This window comes from Rattus norvegicus, chromosome 13 (assembly GCF_021556685.1).
Source record: "Rattus norvegicus strain SHRSP/BbbUtx chromosome 13, alternate assembly SHRSP_T2T, whole genome shotgun sequence".
NCBI lineage: Eukaryota > Metazoa > Chordata > Mammalia > Rodentia > Muridae > Rattus > Rattus norvegicus.
Genome location: NC_141546.1, coordinates 104385001 through 104412389, shown reverse-complemented (window position 1 = coordinate 104412389; position 27389 = coordinate 104385001). Strand labels below are relative to the sequence as shown.

The 27389-nt window shown below is 49.0% G+C and overlaps 2 long non-coding RNA genes across 7 annotated transcripts in view; one reads left to right on the top strand and one right to left on the bottom strand.

Annotated features, from left to right (window-relative positions):
* Nucleotides 1-1999: 1999 nt before the first annotated feature.
* The window catches only part of LOC102549163 (uncharacterized), a 98513-nt gene continuing 73123 nt past the window's right edge, over nucleotides 2000-27389 (bottom strand). The window contains exons 2-4 of one of the 6 annotated variants that reach the window (XR_015635786.1): nucleotides 26798-26873; nucleotides 13667-13799; nucleotides 2000-2661 (exon numbers count right to left, since the gene is read on the bottom strand). This is a non-coding gene — a long non-coding RNA (uncharacterized LOC102549163). Of the gene's footprint in view, nucleotides 2662-5781; nucleotides 5848-13011; nucleotides 13564-13666; nucleotides 13800-26797; nucleotides 26874-27389 lie in introns of those variants that run through there. The other 5 variants (XR_015635788.1, XR_015635787.1, XR_015635790.1 and 2 more) reach the window with 5 other exon arrangements.
* On the top strand, nucleotides 14945-20011 carry LOC148001878 (uncharacterized). Its single transcript, XR_015635794.1, has 2 exons — nucleotides 14945-15104; nucleotides 19772-20011. It is a non-coding gene; the product is annotated as an uncharacterized LOC148001878 (long non-coding RNA).

Here is a 27389-nt window from a genome sequence, read left to right as displayed (position 1 = left end):
CCTATTAGCTGGTCTGCCTGTCTGGCAGAGGTGCCTTTCAGGCATCTCTGTTCCCTTTCATACTGAACGTTTGACAAGACTTACACAGCCAGCCAGAAGGTAAGATTCACTGACCACTTGGAATATGACAGCCAGCCAGAGCATTCTGGGGTGGGGGTGGGGGACGCTGATCTTTGTAAGACACTGGGTAAGATGCTTCTACCCTCTCACTTGTGCGCAGAATCCAAAGAAACCTCTCTCACAGAAGTGAGAGGAGAAAAGAACTGTGGTAGCCAGAGGGTGAGACCTGGTGAGGTCAACTGACAACAATGTTTACAGATAAATGGGAGACATAGAGGGCTGGGGAGATGGCTTGTGGGCAAGCGCACAGGTGAGATACTTTGTTTCCAGGCAATAAAGGCTGAAAGGAGTAGAGGAAGGCCCTTGCCATCAGATTGGGTTAGACTACATCAGAGTAGGAAAAGAGAATTTTAACATGGGGGATATGTTGTATACCCTGATTTGATAATTTAAAACCCAATTCCTATAGCTGACTATCACACCATTATGTGTCATTAAAAACAAAATCGCTTTCTGACATTCAGGCATCACATCCTAGAGCACGAAGCATGTTGTAGCCAATAATGACGGATTTTCTAGAGTCATAGAAAAGGCTAAAAATGGACCGATTTTTTTGGACATAAGGAAAGGCAGGCACAGGGCCAGTGGAAATGGAGAAGGACGCCAGAAAGAAACGGAAGCTTCTCCGCTCTTCCTTACTGGCTCCTTCCTACATGCAGAGCCAACGCCACCAGCATTTTGTCAGCCAGCATCCTTTGTAATCTTCCAAATTTTCAGCAGGCCAGAGAAAATGGAGACTTACAAAGACACAGCGAGGACAGCACCCTGGAATGGCCTTGTGAGTCATTATTATGAATTAAATGGCATCGGCCTATTTTTCTCGCTGTTGAGTAATGACACTTGGTTGACAAAAAAACTGGTGCTTCATCTTTAGAATGCTCAGAATGTCTCCTTGCCCAGCCTGTTTGTCTTGTGGGTGGATTTAGCCCCTGGATAAGCTAAGACTTGACCAGCTGCTAGCTAGTGTGAGCATCCTGCCCTTCAGAATTAGGAGTGGGTCCAGCCAGGCTGCTAGCCTGTTAGACATGCAGTCCTCACCAGGTCCTCTAAATGCTCTGTGCTGTGTGTCTTTCCTTCTCTTCTTCTCTCATTTATAAACGAGGAGGATAATAGCATCTATCAAGCTGTGTGACTGAGCTTAAATGAGGTTGGTGTGCACACTCACGCAATCCGTGCTAGCACCCAGGAAACATTCCAAGTGCTGCTGTGACTAGGATAGTAACAAGACCATGCTACCACAGGGGCTGCCCTTGGGATGAGCATACTAAGGTATGGGCCACTGGGCCTCATCTCTGGCCTCGCTCACATCCCATGGAGGACAGAAAGTCTTTCCAACTCCTGCCACCAACCCCTCTTTTCCTTGTGTGAGAGCAGAGAGAGTGCTGAGAAGATCTACAAACCTGCCCAGGAGTTTCCCCTTGGTGGAAACACCGCCCTCCGCCTTCCACTTGCTTCTTCTTCCCCCATTTCCTTTTTTTCTGGGCCAGACATGGATAAACTTGCCGCTTCCTTCCTTTGGGCCCTCTGGAGAGCTAAGTGCTACACACTTGAAAGCTTGAAACCTTGTCATTTCCACCTTGAACCTGTGGCTGACCTCGCCAGACAGCCTGGGAAATGAATTAGTGTCCGAGAGCTGAGGCAGAATGTGAGCAGTGACCTGCTTCTCCCAAGTAACATAGCCAACTGTCAAGCTGTACTTAAAGTTCCCGTCTCCCAACCCCTTTAATTATGTTGAAAACTATGTCATATTGTTTTTGAAAAAGTTAATGAAACGCTAGGTAAAGGTGAACGGAGGAACATAATTTACTTGGACTCCTTTGCAAGCTTTTGATAAGGTCCCTCATAAAAGGCCATTAAGGAAAACAGATGACTAGAGGACTCTGGGCAGGAATCTTTTGGCTTTATTAAAAACTGGTTACATTGTTCTTGAAGGAAGAATCATTGTTGCTGGTTGCTTCTTGGAGGGGAGAGGTTAATCACAAGCTGTCCCCACTGTTGGTATTTAGACTGGAGATACCAGGATGATTTACAAAGCAAGGTTGGTCTGAAACACAAAATCTTTTCGATAGTTCAAACCTTTCAGAGTGTTCCAGCGGTGACCGTCCATCAGCACGGAATAGACTCCCTGGAGGGAGAGCCAGACCTATGCAAAAGGCCAAGCCTCCGAAGATGGGAGGAAAGCTCTGACTGAGATGAAATTGTTTCTCTCGGCCCTGGGGGGCAGGCCTGAGGCCAGAGGCTGCACAGGGATCTCCCAGTGTCCTTCCCAGCCTTGCACCAGATGGCGGCTTTAAGGCCGTGGAAAATCAGAAACGAGAGGCTTGGTAGGAGCATCTCAGCGACACAGAGTCACATTCCAAAATGGCAAAACGATCTTGCTCATAAGGACAGCCAGAGGGCCGGGATGTGGACTTGGATGCTAAGGACGTGCGTGCGCGCTGTTAATTTGTGCCTTTGACCTCACAGCAGGAAGTAGGCAAGCGATGCTGAGAGAGTGGCTGCTGTTCACTTAGTGCTGACAGATGTGAGCAGCATCTTAGCCTACAAAAGAAGAGGAGCTTTGTAAGGAGGAACTCAGCCCATTCCAAGAGGTTCTCGCCTCATAAGCGGCAGGATCTGTTTGATCCCCAGAACTCAAATGGAAGATGTGGGAGATAGCACCTACCGGCGATCACAAAACGGGGGATGTGTTGGGGTGGGGGTGGTACACTTGGTCTGCTTGAGTGGAAAGCACCTGAGGAAGGACAGCTGAGATTGTCCTCTGGCTTCTGCACACACGCTATTTACACATGCACATGCACATGTACCCACCCACACACCACAGAATTTAAAGTCTGTCAGCACACTTATTCTCATAGCTACCTCCACTCTCCTGGCCGGTCTTCACTGTGAAGTAAAATGAGAGTTATCCAAACACCTAGATGCTCTTGAGGCAAACCCACAGTGCTCTCCCAGACAGGGTTAACCCCCATGCACTTCTCAGAGAGCCACACCTGCGTTTCTTCAAGATCAAAACGCCCTAGACACAGGATTTATACCGCAGTCAACAGCGATGTTAGTTCCCATCATGGTAGGACAAAACTGCTTTTCTCCTGCCCAGTCAGGTGCTGGGCAGCTCTGTCCACACCGGGGTCACTCTTTTCCCCACAGAAAGACTGTGAAAGACAGCATCAAGGGGGCTGCTAGAATAGAAACAGCCCCCTCAAAGAGCCCCGGCACAGACCATGGAGGATGATCTTCTCACTGGTAAGAGTGTGGAGCCCGTCATAGAGAAGGTTTGCCTTTCTACAAATGGGGCTGAAACAAGTGAATGTTTATATGGAAGGAGGTGGGAGGCGGGGGGGAAGGGGAAGGAAAGGGAAGGGCTGGGGTTGTGGGTCAGAGGTGGGGGACTTTGTCGGCACGGACTATGTCTCAGGGGTTGGGGGGAGGGAAGAGGGGGTTGTAGAAGAGGGAGAGAATCTGGATGTATACTATATCCACAGACAAATTCCAAAGGGTCATAGACCTGCATGTAAGTAAAAATTGTTTAAGTTATAAGCTTTCTAGAAGATAATGCAGGAACAAAGGCTTGCGTCACTGATTCAGGCATAAAGTCTTAGTGAATAGCTTCCACAGAAGACCCACAGATGAGAAACCGTGATCTTTCAGAAACACAAGGCTAAAAAGATCTCCACAGCCCCTTTGGAACTGTTAAAAAATATTTCTCAAAACTTGGCCATGATGAATCCAAGCTTGTGGAACAGGTGGCATCCTCACAAACTCCCAGTTGGAATGTAGTACGGAGCCTTGGAGCCTTTTGTGAATTTCCGGTAATGTTAAGAAAGCCTGGAACCCGGGACCCAACAATACCATGCCTGGATACTTTTACCGAAAGGAGATAAAACCAAAACTACATAAATGTTCCCCGAAGGTGTCTGCCATACTTCCCAAACAAAAGGAGCTGCATGCCCTCTCACAAGTGAGTCATAAACAGTGGAATACCACTCAGCAGTGAAAAAGGAGCAAGCTTCACACATTGGACAGCAAGGACAGATCCCAACGCGTTCTACTAGATGAAAGAAACCAGACCTGACCAGCTTTGTGATATATGATTCTTTCTACAGAGTATTCTAGAAAAGACCTGACAAACAGCTGCACAGTTGGGAGAGAAAGAAGTAAGGCATAAAAAGTCACCTAGGAAATAGTTTGGAGTAAGGTCAAGGCTCTGTGATATGACTACTAGTGCATGCAGGACTGCATTCTTGAAAACCCTCAGATCCCCACATCCAGAATCTTACTATATTATTTTTGATGAAGTCAATAAAGCAAACAAGCAAAACAAAACAAACAAGAAAAAACCTCCCACAGCCAGCCACAAACAAAGCTACCACAACAAAAGCTTGAGCAAGTCTGTGTTTTCCTCTGAGAAACCCTCTCCCATGAGTCACACAGCAGTGGCAAGTTCCTTTTCAAGAAACCCAGCCACGCTTTGCAGTCTGCAGTTGCTCTCCTCCACTAATTTATCTCAAGTGACACCGGACCCCTGACCTTCTCGTTAGCTCAAACACACGGAGTGGTTAGGCTGTCCCTTCTGAGCCACAGAAGCTACTGCAGGCCTCCAGCTGTGAGGATCGTCTGGTGTTCTTAAAGATCAGCCTTCACCTTGAACCGCTCTCGTGCTAATCACGTTACCACGGGTGACGCTAATGACCAAGATGTGTCTTCAGACCTTCCTGAAGTTCCCAGATGAGATACCTGTGTTTCAAGACACGCAGTGCCTGCTGGAGCCAAGCACCCCAGCAGCTGCTGTGGCCCCTGGGCAACTCGGCATCTGGACTCACAGCTGCTTTCAGCTTCAAAGGGAAATCTTCAAATCTCACCAAAAACTGCCTGGGAGAATCCCATGGTTAGAGATAGATTTCTCTGACCAAGGAGAGGGACATGGGCGTGGAGAAAATGTCTCAGGGGAAATGACTGAAGGGATATGAGCGCACAGTACTAGGAGCATCGACGGTCCCTTAAACAGCAGTGCTATAGGAGAGGACGCCTGTGAGCAGAAGTTGCACGCTGCCTGGAATGTCCCAAAAGACCCAGTCTGTGTTGTGACTGGGAGGTGGCAGAGTCTAAAGAAGATGGACTGTCTCCTGAGAGCCTGACAAATACAGAGGCGGGTGCTCACAGACAACCACTGGAATGAGCACGTGATCTCCAGTGGAGGACTGAAGGAGCTGAAGGGGTTTGCAACCCCGTAGGAAGAACAACAATATCAACCAATCAGAACCCCCAGAGTTCCCAGGAATTAAACCAACAACCAAAGAGAACACATGGAGCCACATATGTAGCAGAGGATGGACCTTGTCGGACATCAATGGGAGGAGAGGCCCTTGGTCCTGTGAAGGCTCAATGCCCCACTGTAGGGGAATGTCAGGGTGGGAAGGCAGGAGGGATGGGTGCGGGGGTCACGGGGTGGAGGGATGAGCACCCTCAAAGAAGCAGGAGGAGGGGGAATAGGATAGGGGGTTTCTGGAGGGAAGACGGGGAAAGGGAATAACATTTGAAATGTACGTAAAGAAAATATCTAGTAAAAGAAAAGAAGAAAAAGAATAAAAGACAGAGACTTGAGTCAGCGGTGTGCATCCCTCTCTTTGCTTCCCGCTGTCATGCGGTGAGCAGCCCCACCTCAGGCTCCGTACAGGCTCAAAGGCAGTTAGATCAACTGACTGGATCAACGAACCCCCGAGAATTATCCTTATATGCAAATCACCTTACGAATTTCATCACAGAGGTAAGGAGCTGACCAGGCCCCGCCCCGCCCCGCCCCGCCCCACCCCCGGAAGTGCTCTGTAGCGTTTTCCTGTAAAAGCCCCTGGAAACTCAGAGTAGGTGGATACATCAGCAGCCTAACGATGGCTGCCGCCTGGCGATCCAGGTCAGAAGCAGGCACCGAAGCCAAAGATTAGCAGTTTCTGAGCAGAGCCAGACATTAAATCTTTCCCCAGGTGCAGAAGTGAGTAATGAAATTTATTTTAAAAACAAAACAAAATACAGACCAACAAGCAAGCAAACAAAAGCTGCTTCTAGTACGGGCCTGGGTCCAATATTTGTGAGGTGTGTGTGTTATGTACATGTGTGAGATGTGTGTGTGTGTGTGTGTGTGTGTGTGTGTGTGTGTGTGTGTGTGTGTAGCTCATCCACCAGAGCCATGAACTGTCACAAAACAATCCCAATCCAAGGAACCCTCACTGGACCCATAAGTTCAGAACCTAGAGGGGCCACTACAGCTGCATGACATGTATTTGAACTGGGTGAGGAGAACAGAAGAGAAGGGGAGAGTCAGGGAAGTAGGACAAATGCATCATGGGAGGAAAGGAAGGAGAAACGGAAGAAGGCAGAAAGGAAGGAAGGAGGGAGAGGGGAATGAGGGAACAGAGTAGAGAAAGAAGGAAAAGAAGGACAGAGTGAAAGAAAAGGAGAGAAGAATGTGAATGGGGGAAAGAATGGAAATAGAACAGAGAGGCAGATAGACAGATGGACAGGGAATGAAACACCCAGGGTGGAAACAATGACCACACAGGTCCACTAAAAGGCAGAGATATTGGAGTGGGCCTAGGGCAGCTATAGGTTGGCCCGATCATCTAGAGGCTCATGTCTTCAAGGCCATGCTGCTCTCTGAAATCATTGCTACCCTTTGTCCCTCCTGCCATAGCCCCGTCTACAGGAGACATCATGGTGCCAAGCCAGCAGCTGAGGCAGGAAGAGGGAGGCTAGGGCTGCTGGCTAGGTGGCCAGGCCTGCTCCCCCTGCTCCTCGCCCGGGTGCCAGAGCTGGAGCAGCCAGGTCAGGGTGGTGGGGAGCGGCTGGCAGGGCTGGGCTCAAACATGCTGTCTTTCCTATGGCCAGACCTGCTTTGCTGGGACCGGGAGGGGCCGGGCAGCCAGCAGCAGAGAGTGAGAACTTCCTCTTGCCAGAGCCAGCTGCTGGCTGCCATCTGGGCAGGGGCAGTGCCAGTTTTCCAAATCTGCCTTCCCTTTGGAGAGCGGAGGAACTCTGTGCTGGGGAGATATCTTCTCCTCATCCTGAGGCTCTCTGTAAAAAACCCAACCTAACCAACCTCAGAAGGAGGGCGGGCTGAGACATGCCAAGGGCTGGGCTGTCTCAAGGGGGATTTACTTTGAGCCTTTCTGTCCAAGCAAAATCTTTATTCTCGCTCCATACTCTTTATCCTTCGATTCTTTCCTTCTACTTACTCATAACCTCTTATCATTTTTAATCGAATATACAAGTGAAATGAGGAAAAGCCAACAGCTTGTGTATCCATCCTATATGCCGTCTAGAGATGGATCCTCCAGTGAGAACTGGAGAGTTCCTGAGAACAGAGAGCTATAGCCTTTATAATTCGCTTCCACACTGGACCTCACTAATGATGGGGCAGCTCTTCAGTTCTTCATTAGATGCTCGCTCATCGTGTATGTGTGTGTGTGTGTGTGTGTGTGTGTGTGTGTGTGTGTAGTGCATGCATGCATACACACATGTTCATGTATGTGATCACGTATGTATGTGCATGTATGTGCACTTGAACACGTGTGCTGTAGGTCAGCGTGCGTTGTCTTCATCCTCTACCTTAGGTTTTGCATCAGGTCCTCTCACAGTACCTGGAGTTCTCCACTTGATTAGACTGTTCAACCAGGAAGCCTTAGGGATCCTCCTGCCTTCCCCTCCCTAGCAACAGGATTATAAACTTGCACTACTGTGCCCAGCAATTTGTAGTGCTGCTCGAGATTCAAATTCAGATTCCCCCACGCCATCTCCCTAGCCCCACACTAAGCATTGCTAAGCTTTGTACACAAGGCTTTGGTAGAACTGAAGACCCGGCACTGCCTTCAGAGTTCAGCCAGCAGGATGAATGGAAACCTGTCCACATGGGTTGTAAATCTGGGAGCAAGTACCTCTGGTCCCCACCATCAGCCATGTGTGTGCCCTTAGCTGAGCTGTCCTGAGACCACGTGATTTCTACTCCGCTCCCAGTATTGTCCAGTTTGAGGCAGTTCCAAGAAGAGCCAGCCCATTAATTTAGGAGACAAACCAAACCTCCGTGAGTTTTATCCAGAGTGGGTGTTGTGCTTCACGAGCTGCCCGTCACTGAGACACTTGGGTTTGAATATTTGTTTTCCCCTGACTTCTGAGTTCTCCCTTTCTGTATCTAAAAGTGTCTTCTGAATGTTGTGTCAAGCCAAGCCAATGTCTCACAGTGTTTCTCTGCCTCTCTGAGCTCACAGGCTTTCACCTCAGCATCTGACTCCTCAGTCTCCATCGGTAAAACGCAATGATTGACATTTTATTTACAAACACAACATGTAAGCACTAAGAAAATTTGGTTCACACTGGCCAAGCTCACAAGAACAGCTCCTTGCTATCCAACCACATTTCCTAAATTTTATAAAGAAGACTGCAGAGCACCTATATCTGAGGAATACCCGTGTCTGTGAATGACCCTCCCCCTTGAGCTGAGCGGGGTAGGGAAGGCATTCTCAGGTATAATTTTATAACACAGCCATGGTCCATAGCTTGTTTAAGCTGGCCCAGTATGTGGCACATTGAGACCAGGATTCTGGGTATCATGACACCTCAGTCAGGACTGGGTCCACACATACAATTGCTAAGGGACAATAGGAACTCATGGGAGAAGAGACACCGAGACCAGAAGATGCCTTGCTGGTTACGCCGATGACACATGAAAGATGTACTGGACAGGCTTCATTTCAGTCCTGGCCCCATCGCATGGTTTTGTGGGATTAAAAATGTCCCCAGGCCTCTATAGTTTCTCATCCACGGGAGGCACCCAGAATCAATCACACCAGGTTCTTCTAAGGGCAGTGCCAAGCAACATGAGTCTTATCATAGAGTCCAGCCTCCAGAAGGTGCTCAACAAGGCATGGTCATCTGTGCACTGTGTCACGTTTCTAAGGCAGCAACTTCTGCCTTCAAGCCACAAGTGCCTCCACTGGGTCCTGCCTGGGGGCCAGGTGGGGGAGCGGCGGGGGCGGGGGCGGGGGCGGGGGCTAAGTGGGGGAGCGGCGGGGGGTGGGGGCGGGGGGCGGGGGGCTGCGGGGGCGGGGCCTGGCGCAGCAGGGGCGGCAGGAGCGGCATGAGGTAAAAGTATATTATACACAGAAGGATAAGACCATTGCCATCGGGTTACTGAAATGCCGAAAGCTGGATGGTGTTTCTGATAGAGCCTCAAATGATCATAGAAATGGAAAGACCTCTGTGAGTCGGAAGTCTGAACGACAATGGGTGCTTAGCTGCCACTGCAAAGCCAACCCCTGAGAATACAGCCCCAGGTGAGACTGAGTGGCAAGAGTAGAGACAGGTCTGCTCGGAGAGCCTGAAGCGCATGCCCTACAGATTCTACCTCCCAGGGACACTTGCTCAGCCCTGTTTATTGTTGCTGTGGTCACCATAGTCAGGAAATGGAACCAGCCTAGATGTCCATCAACGGGAGCACGGGTGAGGAAAATGTGACACACAGACGCAGTGGAATTTTACCTGGCTGTTAAGAAAAACGGAATTGTGAAAATTCAGGAAAAGGGAGTTTATGGTCTACAGTGCTAGAAAGTATTACACTGTGAGGGGCCCCACCTCAGAAAAACAAAAGCCACGTGCCTTCTCCTGCACACGCCAACTTAAGATGCTTGCGTGCATGTCAGTCAGGGCTGTAAGATTGAGGTTGGACTGTGAAGAGAGATGGAAAGCCACAGGAGAGGAACTAGAAAGAGCTTAAGGGGCAAAATGCCCTGTGACGTGAGAGTGGGAAGGGGACCACTGGTAAGGCAGGACACGAGGAAGGGAGGCAGCACGGGGAAGAAGAGAGAAAAAGCAAGAAAAAAATTCACTTGAAAAACGCCACAATGAAACCTCATTCTTAATAAAACGCAAAATAAAGTAAGTACAAAAAGAGAAGGCCTTAAGCTCCAAACCTGGGGCAGCAGCTGGTTGGAAGTGGGGGATTTCTAGACAAAGAAAACTCAAGATCCCAGCAGCCCCAAGACGTAGTGTGAGTCAGGGTGGGTGACCTCAAAATGGTAGGTCATGAAGGCACTCTTCCCGACACCGTCATCAAACTCCGAGAAGACGCCTACAGGAGAAGCGGGTGTTTGGGTGCAGGGCTCTGCAGACACGCTCCATAAAGGGGAAGGAGCAATTGTGGGGGCTTCTTCTGACCCTGTCTGTGCAGATCACAGGAAGAGGTCGATACTGCCCAGCTCACTACTCCCCCTTTCAATTCATATTTAGTTTAGGACCTGACCCACAGGATTGTTGCACTTCCAGTTAATCCTCCCGGGAAACACCCCGCAGACACACCCAGTGCTGTGCCTCAGTACACCCGGACCCCAGCTGCATTGTAACCCAGGGCCCACATAACTTTTCTCGGCCTCAGACTCATCCTAGAACCTTGGCACCATTAACAAGGGGGAAAAGCACGAATGTGATGCCGAGAGCACAAAGAATGGAGAAGAGACGGAGAGGAAGCAAACCCTGAGCATCCAGAGAGGACAAAGGAGTGGACGTGAAGGAAGCGGGAAGCCAGGCACCGGTGCTGGGACCAGATCCGGCTGGTGGCCTACTCACTGCTGCCTAGACGGGGCTCTCCATGGATCTAGAATTTCCCTTCCTAGCTAATCCCAAGACAAACCGAGCTCGCTCACCCTACAGACCCTCCTGGTGACCTCTGGGCCTTTGGCAAGCGTATGGTAAGCCATTCCTCCGGCTGCCGCTAAAGGGCTTACAAAAGAAACCCACAAGGCACTGGAAGCTTCTCCTCTGCCCTTCTCGAAGGCTCAGAAGGGTCTGGAAGAACTGCTCGCTAGGCATTAGTGACGTGGCTTTAGGTGACAGGAGACTGACACTCTGAGGACATACCTGAGTCATCACTGCCACCCCTGGGGCCTCCACGGCTGGAAACTGACTTGGTCCTCTTAGCTTGGACCAGAGAAGACACTGGGGGACAGCACAGGTGCACACCCTCAAAACTTTCCATTTTCATATGAACTACCAGGATTCCAGATGGTCCCAAATCGGAGCTCTTTTGGAACAGACCAAGGCCAGCCATTGCAGACACAAACCTTTTCACCCACAAGCCCACTGGCGCCCTCCCATCATGCTCTATGCATAACAGGCGCACACGAGGATCCCCCGCCCTCCACCAGAAGACCACACTGTTGATTTTTCGGGAAATAAAACAACCTATGAGTTTTATCTCTTTATCTCCTCTGCCCAGAGTGGGGGAAAAGGACACAATCTGTCCTCCCAGTGGGACGTCCCCCTGATTAGATGTCATGAAACAGAGTCGTCCTTTAGTTAAGAATTGCTGGAATACCTCCGACCCACGGTTACTGGAAAGAAGGAAAAAAAAGAACCCCTGACTACAGATAAACTCCCCAGGGTTTCAGATCCGTTTAGCAATAAGCTGTGTTGTGAAGGAAACCTGGCCCCAAAAGATAGTTTGAATGCAAAATAAAGATAGGCCGCGGGCTTTGAAGCAAGTGCTGGGCTCCCGGGGAAGCACCAGGACCGTATTTTTGGAGGGTCATTATATTTCCTGCTTCAAACATCATTTGGGTCTCACCGTCCTTTTATACAACACCTATTTTTAGTCATTACAGGTGCCGTGTCCTGCCAGGCAGGGGCCCCAGCAGGGCAGGCCTGGGCAGGAGGGATGAGAGTTGACCGCCCAGAGAGGCAGGAAGCTGGACAGCCTGGAGGAAGGCAGGCTCAATGGCAGAGGTGGAAGTGGGGTCCTCTCTGGGGAGGAATCTGGGAGCATACTTCTCAAGACTGGGAACAGGGACATTGTCAGGAAGGGGCTGGCCCAGAGCGAGCACAAGAGAAGAAAGCCTCTTCGAGCTCTTCCATCGGACCTGTCACAAGGGACAGGCGGTCAGCGTGAGCAGAGTTCTAGGACACGGGTGATGGAGACAAACATAGAGATGACAGAGCCGGAACTGGAGCCGGAGGCAGAGAAGAAGATGAAGATGGGGGTAGAGATGATTGTGGAGATTGAGGTGAAGGTGGATGGAGGTAGAGATGGAAAAGAGAGGGGTGGGGGAGAGGGAGGGAGAGAGAGAGAGAGAGCACACAGATACAGCATCCAGATAGGCCCTTGCCTAAACAGGAACTCCGAGTCCGGAAGGTGAAGTTTTGCTCGTCCTTAAGTACTGGCTGCTGTATTCTGCAGTGGTCTCGTTTCTTTCCCCACAGAATCAGTTACTGCTCTGCCAGTCACTAGCACCCTGTAGTAGGTTGGCTCTCTTTGGAGGGCACGAGATGGAGCCCGAATTCCAGCTTTGAGAAAGGTGCAAGCTCCGGCAAACGTTCTTGTATGAGGGAAACTGTGAGAATGGCCCGTAAGATGCGTTTTAGCAGGATGTGCAATTCAGAAATGTCACGGGCTGAGGAGGGTCAGAGTTAGGGAGGGGGTGGAGGCGGGTGGATAAGTAGGAGCTGCTCAGAGAAAGGCTCTCCTTGCATCGCTTAGGCCCCCTTGAACTCAGCCTTTCGGGTGCTAGGAGCACAGGTGCAAGCTGTTGTTCAAAGGCCAGGACTGCAGGCCTGAGCCGCCGTGCCCAGTTTAAGAAGGGAATTTTGACCTGTACCTCTCAGCAGGTAGATTTGTGAAACACATCCGAACTTGTATCGTTTTACAAAGATACACTAAACTCACACACGGTTTTCTGGGCCCCACTCACACACAGGCGTGAGTCCGTGCAGACACACGGACACAGACAGCCACACCAGGCCCTCCCTTGGAGGTGAACATAGACATATCCGCAACCACAACCAGACACTGGGCCTCTGCTCTCCCCGAGAGGCTGTGCACATCAAGCATTAGTATTAAAACCGTGTCACTGCTGAAGCACAGAAAAGTCAGATTTATAACTTGTCAGACATTTTTAGTAGAAAATGCAAATGCACGACCAAGAGAGCCCAGCCTCTGAAGGCATCGCCTCACAAAATCCCTGTATGAACCAAAGCAACGTTGAGCAGCATTTCACCAGAGTCAGAACAGAGGCCACAAAGGACAGGACAGATAACAAGGGGCCCAAGCAGCCAGTGAGACACGTGAAACATATTAGAAGCTCGGTCTGGCGTGGTGGCCCACATCGGATGCATTGGTCCTTCAGCCCAAGGTGATCGAGACATGTGGACTTTCTTCCGTGGGAGAGACATGTGGTTGGCTCACAGAGGGAGGCCTCTGGCAGGGCCCTTTCCTTGGACAGTTATCTGGTGCCATTAAGGACAGTTGTCTTCTGAGTTTCCACTCTGGGCTGGGCTTTAGTGAGCATCAGAAACTGAACAGGTGACAGTCCCGTCCTCGTGAAACTCCAGACTGTTGGGGAGACGATCTGAAGACATAGTTAAAATTTGCAGAGACTGCAGAAAGACAGAGGAGGTGGCAGGTGCCTGCAGGACAGACAGACAGAAGCGGAGAAATGATCTGCACCAGTCTCATCTGCATTATCTAAATGACAGGCTGTTCAATCAGCACTTCTGCCCCAGTACTCACCGAGAAGGTTAAGGAAGCAAGTTCAGCACGGGAGCGCGGAGGATAAGGACAAGGCAGGAGACGGCAGGCTAGAACCCTGTCTGGCTCAGATGGTGTAAGCCTGGAGGAAGACAGGACGAGAGCAGATGCCAGGCTGAAAGGACACAAAGGAAGGCTGAGTTAAAGAAGGGAAAGCTGGCAGGCGGGAAGAGGGCTCCACAGCTGCGTGCCTGCTGTGCCTGCTGTAGAGGTGACAACTGTGTTTGGATCCCCAGCACCTAGGCGATAGGTGAGGGTGGAGACCCATCAGTAAAGGATCTGAATTGGGGAACGCCGGGTTCAAATGAGAGATGCTGGTTTAACATGCACAGAGAGAGAGAGAGAGAGAGAGAGAGAGAGAGAGAGAGAGAGAGAGAGAGAGAATAGATGGAGAGAGGGAGAGAGGGAAAGAGAGAGAGAGACAGTGAGACAGAGATACAGAGACAGACAGACAGAGTTAGAGACAGACAGAGACAGACAGGCAGAGACAGAGAGAGACTGGGAGATGGAGAGAGTCAGAGGGCGAGACAGAGGAATACAGAGAGAGATTCCAAGGACAATACCTGACGTCAACCTCCGGGCTTCACACAGGTGTGCATACACATGCACCTGCCCACACATCCATGTCTATATACACACACACATGCACACAAACATACACCTCACAGAGACAGAAAAACAACAGCAAAAAACAAAATGAAAAACAAACAAACAAAAAAAAAAACAGATCCAGAACAGCTGGATTTCATTGCTCCGAGGGAGAGGCTGAAGCAGAGGTTAAGTCGCCCTGTCAGTAACAGGGATTTCCACCACACTAAGCCGTTCAGGGCCACTCTCATCCCTGACAAGTGTTTAAGACAAGGAGGGACAGTAGCAGGTTTGGTTATGAGAAAATCACCAGGAGAGGGTCACAGGAAGTCGGAGAGACAAGTTGGAGGCAAAGAGGCCGGTTAAATCAGGAGACAGCTGCTGAGAAGAAGCAGCCAACAGAGCAAGAGCAGACTACAGAACTGGAAAGAACGACGTATCCTGATACTATCTTCCCAGGCCAGCCCGAACGGCTCCCAGGCACACCAAATAGTTAAAAACCCTGACTGAATGAGAAGCAGGCAAAGAGGCCCTAAAGCACACAGCCGCCCTGCCTGCTCAGCAGTGTCTGTCCCCAAAGGCTTCACACCACGCTCACACCTCAGAGCGCACCCCTCCCCTCAGCAGTGATGAAGACATCTAGGCAGCCAGAGAAACTCAGAAGCAGCAAGCGCGGGAGGGAGAGTGTGCTGCAGAGCCCAGCATCTGTGGCAAACAGCTGCCAAGCAATCTCCATGTGTCCCTGCAGCTGTCAGCAGGGGAATGATGGAAGACAGGACAGGAGGAAGGCAAGAACTTGAACTTGCAGCAACACACCATGCATGCCAGGCAGGTAGGTGGGCTCTGCAGCGAGCCATGCTGACCCTGTGGGATCATAGAGAGCTCTAGGTTTCCTTGGGGAAAAGGGCTCTCACAGAGCCCTTGATTAGCAAGGCTGGTCCTGCTGCTGTGAAGAGCTCATTACCTCACCTGAGCCAGTGGCCTGGGAGAGCTGCCTGTCTGGGTCACCAGCACTCTAGCTGGATTGCAGAACCTTGGCCTCCGTGTCTGTCAAGATGCAGTATGGAATAAATCATCTTGGCTTCAAAGGATAGAAGTTCTACTTGCACAGTGTGCAGACGTGGTGGTAACCCCTGTGACCTCAGCACTTGCAGCTCAGTGTGCAGTTGTGGTGGTGGCACCTATGACCCTAGTCCCTAGGGGCCTGTGACTGGAAGGTCTAAAGTTCCAACCCTTCTTGGGCCGCACCTCAAGACCCTCTCACAAAACAACAGCTGAAGTAAAGTGGGACAATTATCTGAGAACTTCATGAGCTCCTTAGGCAAATAAACAGAGATGTGACCCAGGTTAAGGTCATTCAACCCAAATATAGAATTATTGCTTCTGATGCTTGCCAGCTGCTAACTGTAAGACAAGGTCTGGGTATTGGCCTCCGTTAGTTCAGATGTTTACCAAGTGTCTACACAGCACACAGAAGGAAGATGGGGCTTTTGAAGGCTTATTTATTTTCATTTTGTGTGTACAGGTGCTAAGATTCTGTACATGCACACACGCACCCCATACACACAGTGCCTATGGAAGTCAGAAGAGGGCATCAGTCACCCTCTGGAAACAGTTACTACAATTTCGAGCTAGTGTGTGGGCGCTGGGAACCAAACCTGGGTCCTCCACAAGAGCAAAATGTTGCTTTTAACTGACGAGCCATCTCTCCCACCCCAAGTTTAGTTTTAAAGCAACTGAAAGAGACCCATTAAATAAAACATGAAAGTGTGCCATGCCTTCAACCCAGGGACCGTTTTCACAGCTGTCATCTGGGTAGAATGAGGCTAAGATCCAGCCATCTGCACAGGGCAGGAGTTTCAGGTAGTCAGCTCCAGACTCTTCGGCTCAGCCAGTCCTCTGGGAACCAGGCGCTCAACATGACCCTTTGAAGATCACCCCCATCCACAGCAAAGTTGCAAGGACAAGTGTCTGGGACTCATCCTCATGGGGATGAATGAGGGTTAGAATTCTCAAGGTGACCTTGTCGATAAAGAGGAAGGTAACAGAAAGATCAAAACGGTTCAAGAAAACAAGAGCCTGAGGGTGGGGACATAGAGTAGTTACAACCTTGTAGGTAAATTAAATAAAAGCAGGTTAAGCCCTTGCCACACAGTGCGAGGGACCTGAGTTCAAATGGCCGGAACGAACATACAGTGAAGTAGAGCACACAATACCTGTGTTCCCAGTGCTTACAGAGAAACGACAGGCAGAGATTGATGGGAGAGCCCCTGGAAGCCTGGGAGTCAGTGCTCAGTGAACAACAAAAGACCATCCTACCTCAGGGAAGACAAAAGGCAAAGACTGATACCCAAGGTTTCCCTCTGACTTCCGTGTGCTATGGCATGCGCTGCTCTCTCTGTCTCACACTGGTAAATATGCACACTGGAGTGTACACATGCACACGCACACACGCGCACACCCACACACACACACTCACACACAGCAAATAAATAAGGGTAAGGTATCTGCATACTCAAAGCAAGGTGAAGGATGACTCACTTCTAGTTGGGAGCTTGACAGCTGACACAAGCTTTTCTGCTGCTGTGGGAAGATACCATAACCAGAAGCAAACACCCTCCCAGGGACATACATTCCCCAACAAGGCTGTACCTTCTAAACCTCCCCAACAGCGCCACCAACTGGTGACCAAGTATTGAAATGCCTGAGACTGTGGGGGACATTCTCATTCAATCCACCACATGAGCCTTGAAGGAAGCCTGGGTTCTGACTGGGTTTCTTGCTTGGTTGTGGTAGGAACAGATTCTGGAGACAGTGTCGCTGGCTTCAAAACTCAGCTTTCTACGTATCAAAAGAGAAGGGCCATGCTGGGCTCCACTCTTTGGTTCTGGAGAAAGCAGACAAGCTCGGAAGGATAACTGACACAGAATACGCTTGGTACAGTCAGTAGTAGACAACCTATTCCCCACATGCAACATCCACCTTCTTAGTTGTAAGCAACTGAACTTGCCCTGGCTGGTTAGGATCCGTGGGTAGCCAAGCACGAAGAATTACCAGAAAAGCTGAAGAACCAGGTAGGAAATTGATGCGAACCCAGGGACTCTGTTCCATCAGCACCACACTAGCTGCTGGGAAGGGTTATACGGTCTGCCCCTTTAAATGGCTGCTAATAATCCTTCAAGGTTTTGTTTGTTTCCCAGAAGGCTCTCTGGAGAAAAACTCAAGGAACTGGCCAAAATCGCAGTCATTCTTCTGGGTGACCTTTGCTCGTTATAATCTCATTATGATGCTAAATTTCCTACCCAGGAGATGCTCCTGTCTGCTGCTTTTTGAACACGTGGCATACAAGGAAAGCCTGTTCTCAAACTGAGCATGCTCAGTAATGTGTCTGCCTCTGTATACGATGGCGGAACTTTCCAAAAATGAGTGTGCATGAGTTTCCAGGATAAATGCCGCCAACGCTGGCTTTCTTTGCTGAGACAACCACTGCTTAGAGAGCTGTCCCCAGTGATGCCCTTACTTATACAGCAACAGGACCCTCACTCTCTCATCTTCCGGTCCCAGTATGTTGACTCTGCTCACACCAAGAAGCAAACCCACTGTGCCAAGCTGCAGAGACACTCTGGCTTGAAGAAATAGCTCTGTCGCTGTATGTCACTTTGGGTTTGTCTTCCTTAGGACAGAACTTGTCCTAACACCACAAGCTTAACTGGACACCCAGCCTCTTTCTCTCATCTCCAGCATGAATTCCTCCCTCAGCTCCACCCCAGGAATGGGAGAATCTCTCCAGGCAGTAGGACATCACCAGCAAGTTCTAAACGTACCTGTCTCAGGTTAGTCAGCAGACATACACACCCATCCATTTCCCCATGAGCCTTAAAAGACGCAGTCACTGGAAAAGTGTGAGCCATTCTGGCTAATTTTTCCATTCATGCACAGACAGCCATTATCAAAATATCTGAGTGGGCAATGCAAAAGACGTTTATTTTAGCTTGTAGCTTCTGAGGGAGGTTTGTCTACACCGTTAGCTACACTGGGTCTTTCTCCTCCCCTGCCGTGATGGGAGATCATCCTGGTAGTAGGAGCACATGGAGAGAGAGACTACTCACCACACAACAGACAGATGAGGCCTTGGGCAAGATAAACTCGAAGCCTGAGTCCCAACAACTGCCTCATTCTGGCTAGGTCCTACCACCCAAAGTTCCCAGAACCTCCCGAGATTGTGTGACTTCCTAAGGAGACTTGGACAGACGTCAATTCACCCAAAAGAGTCACTAATCCTGGGCAAAAGAAATAACCCTACTCAAGTTGAAATCAGTGAAGCAGTTGGTTTCTTGGGAGACTTATAGGCGTATAGAAGTGTGTGTGTGTGTGTGTGTGTGTGTGTGTGTGTGTGTGTAAGGGGGGGATTATCTACTGGAGCAGGGGTGACTCAAAGATAAGGGCATCACCAAAAGGTCCCCCTCCCTACCACATGGGTGACAACTCACCTACACCACGCCCCAGGAACCCCTCACCTCACCCCCACACAGGTAACAACCTACACTACACCCTGACTTTCCCCTCTCAGCAGCCATCATGGTTCACAGAGATGCACAACTGCGCAACCATCCTCAGATAAAAAACGTCAGCTCAAAGAGCGCTTGGCTCAAAATGGTACACACTGTGTGCCCCATCCCCATCCCCACAAGGTTCAGGGAACCTTCCAGAAAGAGAAGGCAGAAAGGCTATAAGTCCCGGATGTTACAGAACAGCATCCTCCAGACACGGCAGGGCAGGCACGCAAATGAACTCACCGCACTTTGACAGCATGTGCGAGACCTGCTCTAGGTGCTCAAACCCTCAGCGTGGAGGAGGGAAGCAGGCTTGAAATCCCACCCGAAGTTTACTAAACCTTACTGTGCTTACTGCCCATGTTCAGGGGTACCTACCCACCTTTAAACCCAAATAGATTGAAGGAGCTGAGAGGGCTTGCAACCCCATAAGAACAACAATACCAACCAACCAGAGCTCCCAGGGACTAGAAACCAAAGAGTGCACATGGACAGACCCAGGGCTCCAGCTGCATATGTAGCAGAGGATGGCCTTGTTGGGCACCAATGGGAGGAGAAGCCCTTGGTCCTGCCAAGGCTGGACCCCCCCCCCAGTATAGGGGACTATCAGGGAGAGGAGGTTGGAAGGGGGTGGGTGGCTGGGGAGGGGGAACACCCTTATAGAAGAAGGGGGGAGGGGGATGGGATGAGGGATTATGGACAGGAAACCTGGAAAAAGGATAACATTTGAAATGTAAATAAAAAATATCCAATATGGGGGAGGAGGGAGATAGAGTCCTGCTCTCTAAGAGGAGAGTTGTAAGTGTCACAGTCCTAGTACCTTTGATCCAAAGAGACCAGGGGAGGGCAAGCATCCTTTAACAAGGTACGGCACCGTTCTCCTTCCCCTTGTCTGGAAGACTCTGACTTGTTTTGTCATCCTCTCTCTTCTCTCTGTACCATCTAGATGGTTTTACAGTTTGCAGTTGGCTCTGTGTCCTCCGAAGTGAAGGAATAGCAACATCTGTCAACTCCATGGCCCTGGGAAAGGCCTTCAAGTGGCATTTGGTGACAGCAAGATCCCATAACCCTATGCCAAAGAATCCAGTGATAATACCCCTCCTGTCTTTATGTTACGGCTGTATCACCCACCATGCTTTACTCCCCGTCTCATGTAAGTGGGGCACAACTCAAATAAAAGCAGGCTGTCCATGAATGAGTTGGTTTAAATACCAGATTTTAAAATCATATTAAAATAAGAAGAGCTGAGTGCAGGAAAGGGACAGGAGGGACCTCCGTTGACTCTCCGGTTGACCTCTCCAGCTTGGGTATCTCTTCCCTGCTGCCGCAGAGAGCCAGCAGGGTCACGGGTGTTTTCCAGATATGCTGACGGCTGTAGGTATGTGGGGGTGATTTCCAAACATGTCTTTCTTCTGTATTTGCATCTGAGCTGCCGTTGTCAAGGTGCGTTGAATTGTGGTTTTGGAGGGGCTGGAGAGATACAAGGAGGTGGCCAGGACACCATGGCTCCAGGAATGGGACTGTTCGAGTCTGTTCTGCAGTGAGCCCCATCACAGGGGATCTAGCCAGCCTCTGTATCACGAACATCCATCCACTGGGGCCTTCAGCACCTGTCTGCTTAAAATGTTTGTTAATTTGACACCCACTTAGAGACATCACCTTCTCGTCAATATCAGCTCAATGACATCTAGGAACTGAAGGGAGCTTAGTGGCAATTTACCAACAAGACTTGGGGGACATTTGCATGAGGGCCTGGTGGTGTTACTAAAAAGACTGCTGAGATCAATGGTCTCCGCTATATCAGCGGCTGGTGAATAAGGTCACCCTGAAGGAGTGACCATCAGAGATAGCCAGGAGGATTGTCCAAGAAGAGCACTCAGCATCCAGACAGCTCTTCTTATTAAGATACTCACTGCTTAGAGTCAGTTTAGTAAGCATAAATTCTGTTCTAAATCATGCCTGTAAATTGTATTTTCACCTTTTAGAATAATGTGTCTTTTTTAAGTGTGTGTGTGTGTGTGTGTGTGTGTGTGTGTGTGTGTGTGACACTCTCTGAGGCCAGTGGTGTTGGATTCCCAGAGCTAGAGTTACCAGTGGTGTGAGTCAACCAACCTGTAAGCTGGAGACCCCCCTCAGGCCCTCTGAAGAGAAGTGTTCTTACTGAGCTGAGTCTGCCACCTCTTTCTCTTTTATGAACTGAACGTTAGAAAATAACAATATTTGAAACTCAAGGTTAGTTGAATGGTGTAGTTGGTATGAGTGTGGCGAGGAAGTAGGGAACCAGAAAGGGGGCCACAGGAAAGGAAAGAGGTGTTGAGAGGTGCTGGGTGGGGGTGGGATGGGAGTGGCAATAGAACACAGGAGGCTAAAAAGCAGAGAGGAGTGTGGAGGTGGGGTGTGAGGGACTAGGGATGTGTCTGAAAGTTTTCCTCTTCTGCAATTCTCTTACCACATCTCCACACTGTAACACACACACACACACACACACACACACACACACACACACACACACACCACACACATTATACCAATACTGTGGTATATCTAAAGGTAGTCGACTGCATACTCTAGCAAAAAAAAAATCACAAATTCCATGGAACAACAAAGAAAAAACATCTCTCAATTTTCTGTGTTAACATCTTCATAAATAATTAACTAAATTTCGCATCGCCTGGGCTTTACACCTGAGGGCCAAAGCATGAAACTTTATGTTCCTAAAACATACAAATATTTAACTATCAAGTCAAATGTACATAATTGGACTTTTTACTCGTTAAAGTTGTTGGCTCAAATTATAACATTCTGTCTTCAACACTTTGGGTATTTAATCTATTTTCTTTTATCACTATGCTAAGACTTCTTGGAACGAAGCTGCTTTGACCTAATTTAATTCTGTTTTATTTCTATAAATAAATTCTGGATGCAAAACACTTAGTTGTATTTATATAAATTCATTTCTTTAAGTATTAATATTTATAGAAATAAAATATAAACAAACATAATATACTCATTTTATATTTTAAATGTAAAATATGAATTAATAAAAATTAGTTTATTTCTATAAATAAATTCTGGATTCAAAATAATATATATCGTATATATTAAGGGACATACATATGATATATATCATAAATATATATACATATATAGATAGATATAGATATAGATATAGATATAGATATAGTTTTCAATAAATGCATCTTCCAAGGGTAGGTCTCTTGGCAACTTTAACTAAATTTAATGTATTTTATATCCTGTTGACTCTTGAGCTTGGAAGGGATTCTTTTTTGGGGGGGTGTTGTTTAGTTGGTGTTTTCCCCAGAAGTCCCAACTGTTGCTGTCATTCTTGACCAGAGAAAGGGGTTATCTCATGGCTGCTTCCCATAATCCGGGCTTGTTTCTTGCAAAACAGTTTAATGGCCCAGCGCCTAGCCACAGGGCCAGCTGTCATCATCTTGGCCCTTACCCTGAGAAGGGAAAGACTGGAAAACAAGGTCCCTCGTTGACTGTCTGTGTCATCTCCATTCAGGATCCTCCTTGGTCTTCAGGGTGGAGACAGACCGGGGAAGGCACCCTTTGTCTTTTGTCCTCTCCTTAACTTCGTGAAACACTTATTCGTAGGCAGAGAAACACCGAATTTGCATATTCACACCAACGCCTGCATGTGTGTGTGAGTGTGTGTGTGAGTGTGTTTGTGTGTGTGAGTGTGTTTGTGTGTGTGAGTGTGTGTATGAGTGAGTGTGTGAGTGTGTGTGTGAGTGTGTGTGAGAGTGTGTGTGAGTGTGTGTATGAGTGAGTGTGTGAGTGTGTGTGAGTGAGTGTGTGTGAGTGTGTGTGAGTGAGTGTGTGTGAGTGTGTGTGTATGAGTGAGTGTGTGAGTGTGTGTGAGTGAGTATGTGTGTGAGTGTGTGTGTGAGTGTGTGTGTGAGTGAGTGTGTGTGAGTGTGTGTGTGAGTGTGTGTATGAGTGAGTGTGTGTGAGTGTGTGTGAGTGTGTGTGTATGAGTGAGTGTGTGAGTGTGTGTGAGTGTGTGTGAGTGTGTGTGAGTGTGTGTATGAGTGAGTGTGAGTGTGTGTGAGTGTGTGTGAGTGTGTGTGTGAGTGTGTGTATGAGTGAGTGTGTGAGTGTGTGTGAGTGTGTGTGAGTGTGTGTGAGTGTGTGTGTATGAGTGAGTGTGTGAGTGTGTGTGAGTGAGTATGTGTGTGAGTGTGTGTGTGAGTGTGTGTGTGAGTGAGTGTGTGTGAGTGTGTGTGTGAGTGTGTGTATGAGTGAGTGTGTGTGAGTGTGTGTGTGAGTGTGTGTGAGTGTGTGTGTGAGTGAGTGTGTGTATGAGTGAGTGTGTGAGTGTTTGTGTGAGTGTGTGTGTGAGTGAGTGTGTGTGTGTATGAGTGAGTGTGTGAGTGTGTGTGTGTGTGTGTGAGTGTGTGTGTGTGTGATTGCAGGTGGACATGGGCCATCACATGGGTACTATGGAGGTCAGAGGACACCTTGTCTAAGCTTTCCGCAGCTTCCACCTAGTCTGAGACAAGGTCTCTTATTGATCCCCACTGGGTGCTACAGGGAATCCTGGGATTTTATCGTCTCTGACCCCTGTCTCTCTGTGAGAGCATTGGGATTCCCAGAGAGGAGCGCATGTGCATGGCTTTCCATGCAGGTTCTGAGGACCTCACACAAACACGTGGGCCTTAACCCACCAGGCCTCCTCCTTATCAATGTCTTCCTTCTTTCAATAAATATTCAATCCTGCATCACCCTCTGTGGATCAGGAAAGAGCACAGACATACTATAAGGAAAAGAGGAATGCAGAGATGGAAAGACCTTCTAGAAACCAGCAGGAAGGTCGGCACACCCAGGACCTGGCATTCAGCAAGCATGACACGATGCAAGTTGCACTGAACTGAACCCCAAAACGGCTTCAGGTCTCTAATCCCACAGGGTATCCACATGGCCACACAAGCATTGCTCAGCCTGACCAAGGTGTGTCACCACCAGCAGCAAGCCACTCAACTCCCGTGTGAGTGTGTCCACGGAAGGACATCCCGCCGGCCACCTCCTGTCTTTCTCCCCCAAAGCTGCAGCATTAAGAACCAAAGCTCTGAGCTGGAGTCTTTGTTTGTTTGTTTGTTTGTCTGTTTGAACTGGTGTACAATTTGCAAGTACATGAAGATTTGAGCACTCAGTACGATTGTCCTTGGCAATTACAACGGCGTCAAGACAAACTCTGTAATAAGACGGAGAGCTTTTCCATCAGTCCTGAACGCTTCCTTCTGCCTCTCTCTGGGCTCAGCTTTCTATGAGTTCATTCTGACCTGTCCTAGAGCCTCACATAAATAGACCAACATGGTGCATCCTCACCGCCTGGCTCTGGTGTTCCCTCCTCCTTTTCTCTTGCTGAACAGCAGCCCTGGGACAGAAAGACAATAACCCGCTGAACCATTCTCCTACCAGCGAGAAGTCCGTCTCCATTCTTTGGCTGTCATGACTGAGGCATCTATCATCCCTTTCACAGAAGTCATTTTGTAAACATGCACTCTCGTGTACTTGAGTAGTTACTTAGAATTCGATTTGCTAGACCACAGAGTAGGCGTAAGTCCAACAACATAAGAATTTACTAAATGTCTCTGCAAAGGGACTGTGAAGCTGTACAATCTCACCAAGACGTAGTGCAATTCCAGTTGCCCTGCCATACAGTTGGCCTGGATGAGCTTTCATCTTGGTCATTAGGATTGATTCAAAACAATGGTCACATTTTCTTTGTTGCTCTCTGCCAGTATTAGGCAAGCCCCATGGGGTGAGGCTTCACGTCTTTCTTGGTGTCTGGTGTGTCTCCAAGGTCCAGCAAATTGCATGGTGTACCATAAGCACTTGCTGAGAGCTTGAGGAAGAGACATCCCCCACTAATGCAGCTCTGAAACCACGCTTCTTTCATTCCGTGTTCATCCCAGCCCCTGTATAATACCAACACCTCTGTCTTAGGGTTTCACTGCTGTGAACAGACACCATGACCAAGGCAACTCTTATAAGTGGCATCATTTAACCAGGGCTGGCTTACAGGTTCAGAGGTTCAGTCCATTATCATCAAGGCAGGAGCATAGCAGTGTCCAGGCAGATGTGGAGCTGGAGGAGTTGAGAGTCTACATCCTCATCTGAAGGCTGCTAGCAGAACACTGGCTTCCAGGCAGCTAGGATGAGGGTTGAGGGTCCTAAAGCCCACACCCACAGTGACACACCCTACTCCTACAGGGCCACACCTTTCAACAATGCTACTCCCTGGGCTAAGCATATGCACACCATTACAAACTCCTTAAGTGAACGTTGTGATTTCTTCCAAGGCCTTGTGTGGTGCCTGCTTCCCCTTCCCTGAGCTGGTTTGCTGATCTGATTTTATATAGTCTCCAGTCAGTTCTTTCCATCACCTATCTACACCCTAGACCAGCCCTAAGTTGTTGTTGTTCCTCTTACAGGCATTATCTATTTACTTATTTTCTTGTTTATTTCTTGAGATGGTGGTCCATGGAGCCTAGTTTGACCTTGAGCTCACTGTGTAGTCTAGGGTGACCTTGAACCCCTGACTCTGCTTTTGCCTCCCAAGGGCTGACATCATAGGCAGAAATACCACACCTGGTTTACGCAATGCCAAGGACCAAACCCAGGCCTTCCAGTGTTCTACCCACTGAGCCAGACCACCGCTTCTCCTTGCACAAATCAGCACAGTGCATTTACAGAGCTCTGTCAAATAATGGGCAGAGTCACTATTGATACACATAGCTGTTTAGGTGATTTTTTTTTAAAGGCCAGCTGCTTAGCAAAGCCAACAAACCATCAAACAGTGTGTGGTCAGGTAGACCCTACCGGACACGAATGCTCCCACTTCCTGGGTTTTGCTCTCCTATGCCACCCTTCCCGTCGTGAGGGTGTTTGAGTCTGACCCTCTCAGCCAAGCGGCAGATGGAGAGATTGTTTGCAATAGAGATGAGAATGTTATACAGACTTCCTACAAATGGGGCTGAATTTTTATCTGCCAGCAAGCACTGATCAAAAAAAAGTGGGGTGGGTGTGGGGGGAGGGCAAGGGGGAGTCTCAACGGGATATCCTGTAAGGGCTCCTCAGGAACGTGTGTGTTTTTGGTCAACAGTCAGTGGGTAGATGATAAACCTCAAGGGCAGAGGAGAGCCCCCTGGAACAAACACTTCCCTGGTCCTTCCAGCCTTCCGAAGGCCGCACAGCAGAAGGGAACCTGGGTCAGGATCCAGGAAGTCTGTGTTCCAGACCTGGTTCTGGCCCTGACTCTTTAGGTCACTGCCTGTTGGTGATGTCACTTTTCAGTGCCTCAGTCCCCCATCTGTACAATAGAAAGAAGACATCCTATTCCCACCAACCGGGTTGTGAGTGCATACGGGGAGTGCGTGTGCCAGCAGGGAGGACCAGAAGCAGTGTGTCAGATGGATTATCTTTTGTTCTCCTCCCTCACACACAACTTCGTACAATAATTGCTACCAATGTTTATTAGACAATTGCTATGTGCCGGGTGTGGGTCAAGTAGATATGTGTGCACAAGGCACCAATTGCCTCCTTCAACAGGAATCAACCCCAGGGAGGGGACACCAGGAAGGTCATCAGGGAGGGGACGCTCTGAAGGGCATCAAGAATCAGAATGAGAGTAGATCACAGTAGCAGACAGGCCAAAGACTACTTAGCGGTAGTCTGTCGGTAGTGCCTGGCTTCTGACCAGCAGATGCTTCTAGAAACCAAGGCTGGTGGAAACCTGTGCGAGCACAGGCAATGTCTTCCCTCACAGGCAAATTAAAACAGAAGACCAGGAAGATTTCCCAAGAGCTGCACTGCCTCGCTCTTCTCCCTTACACCTGTGCACAATACTCACCACTAACACACAGAATTAAGAAACCAATTACAGGGGTGATGGCCCCAGGTCAGCACAACAAGAACCTTAGATGCATGCCACCTCACTTACCCATTGCGCCAAGCCTGGGAGTCGCTGTCGATTTAAGTTCCAAGATGGTGAAGTCGAGACACAGAGAGGAACTTGTCTGAGAGGCAGAGGAGGAGGGGGAGGAGGGAGAGGGGAAGGAGGAGGGGGAGGGGAAGGGGAGGGGAAAGAGAGGGGAGGAGGACATGAGAGTGCATTTTTTGAGATCCGGGAGCTGTTTTCCTATGTGCTACTCACTCTATCACTCGATATGATTTCTTAACACACTGTCCACTTTAAAATGTCTTTCAACGGAGGGAAAACTCATCTCCCCTAAAGGTGTGCCCTGCTCATTAATAGGTTATACAATATTAAGTAGTTAGTCCTGAAGTCAGGTACATAGAGCGGGTTGTGCTTTTATAGTGATGCATATATATATATGGGTGTGTGTGTGTGTGTGTGTGTGTGTGTGTGTGTGTATCACAAAAATAACCATAGAAAAAGAGGCCATGGTTTCAGAGGATTAAGGGGAGGAAGGAAGTGCGGCTAAATCAGGAGTACACAGGAGGGATTGGAGGGAGGAAAGGGGAGGAGTAAATGATATAATTGTATTTTATTTCCAAAAATCTATGTTGTT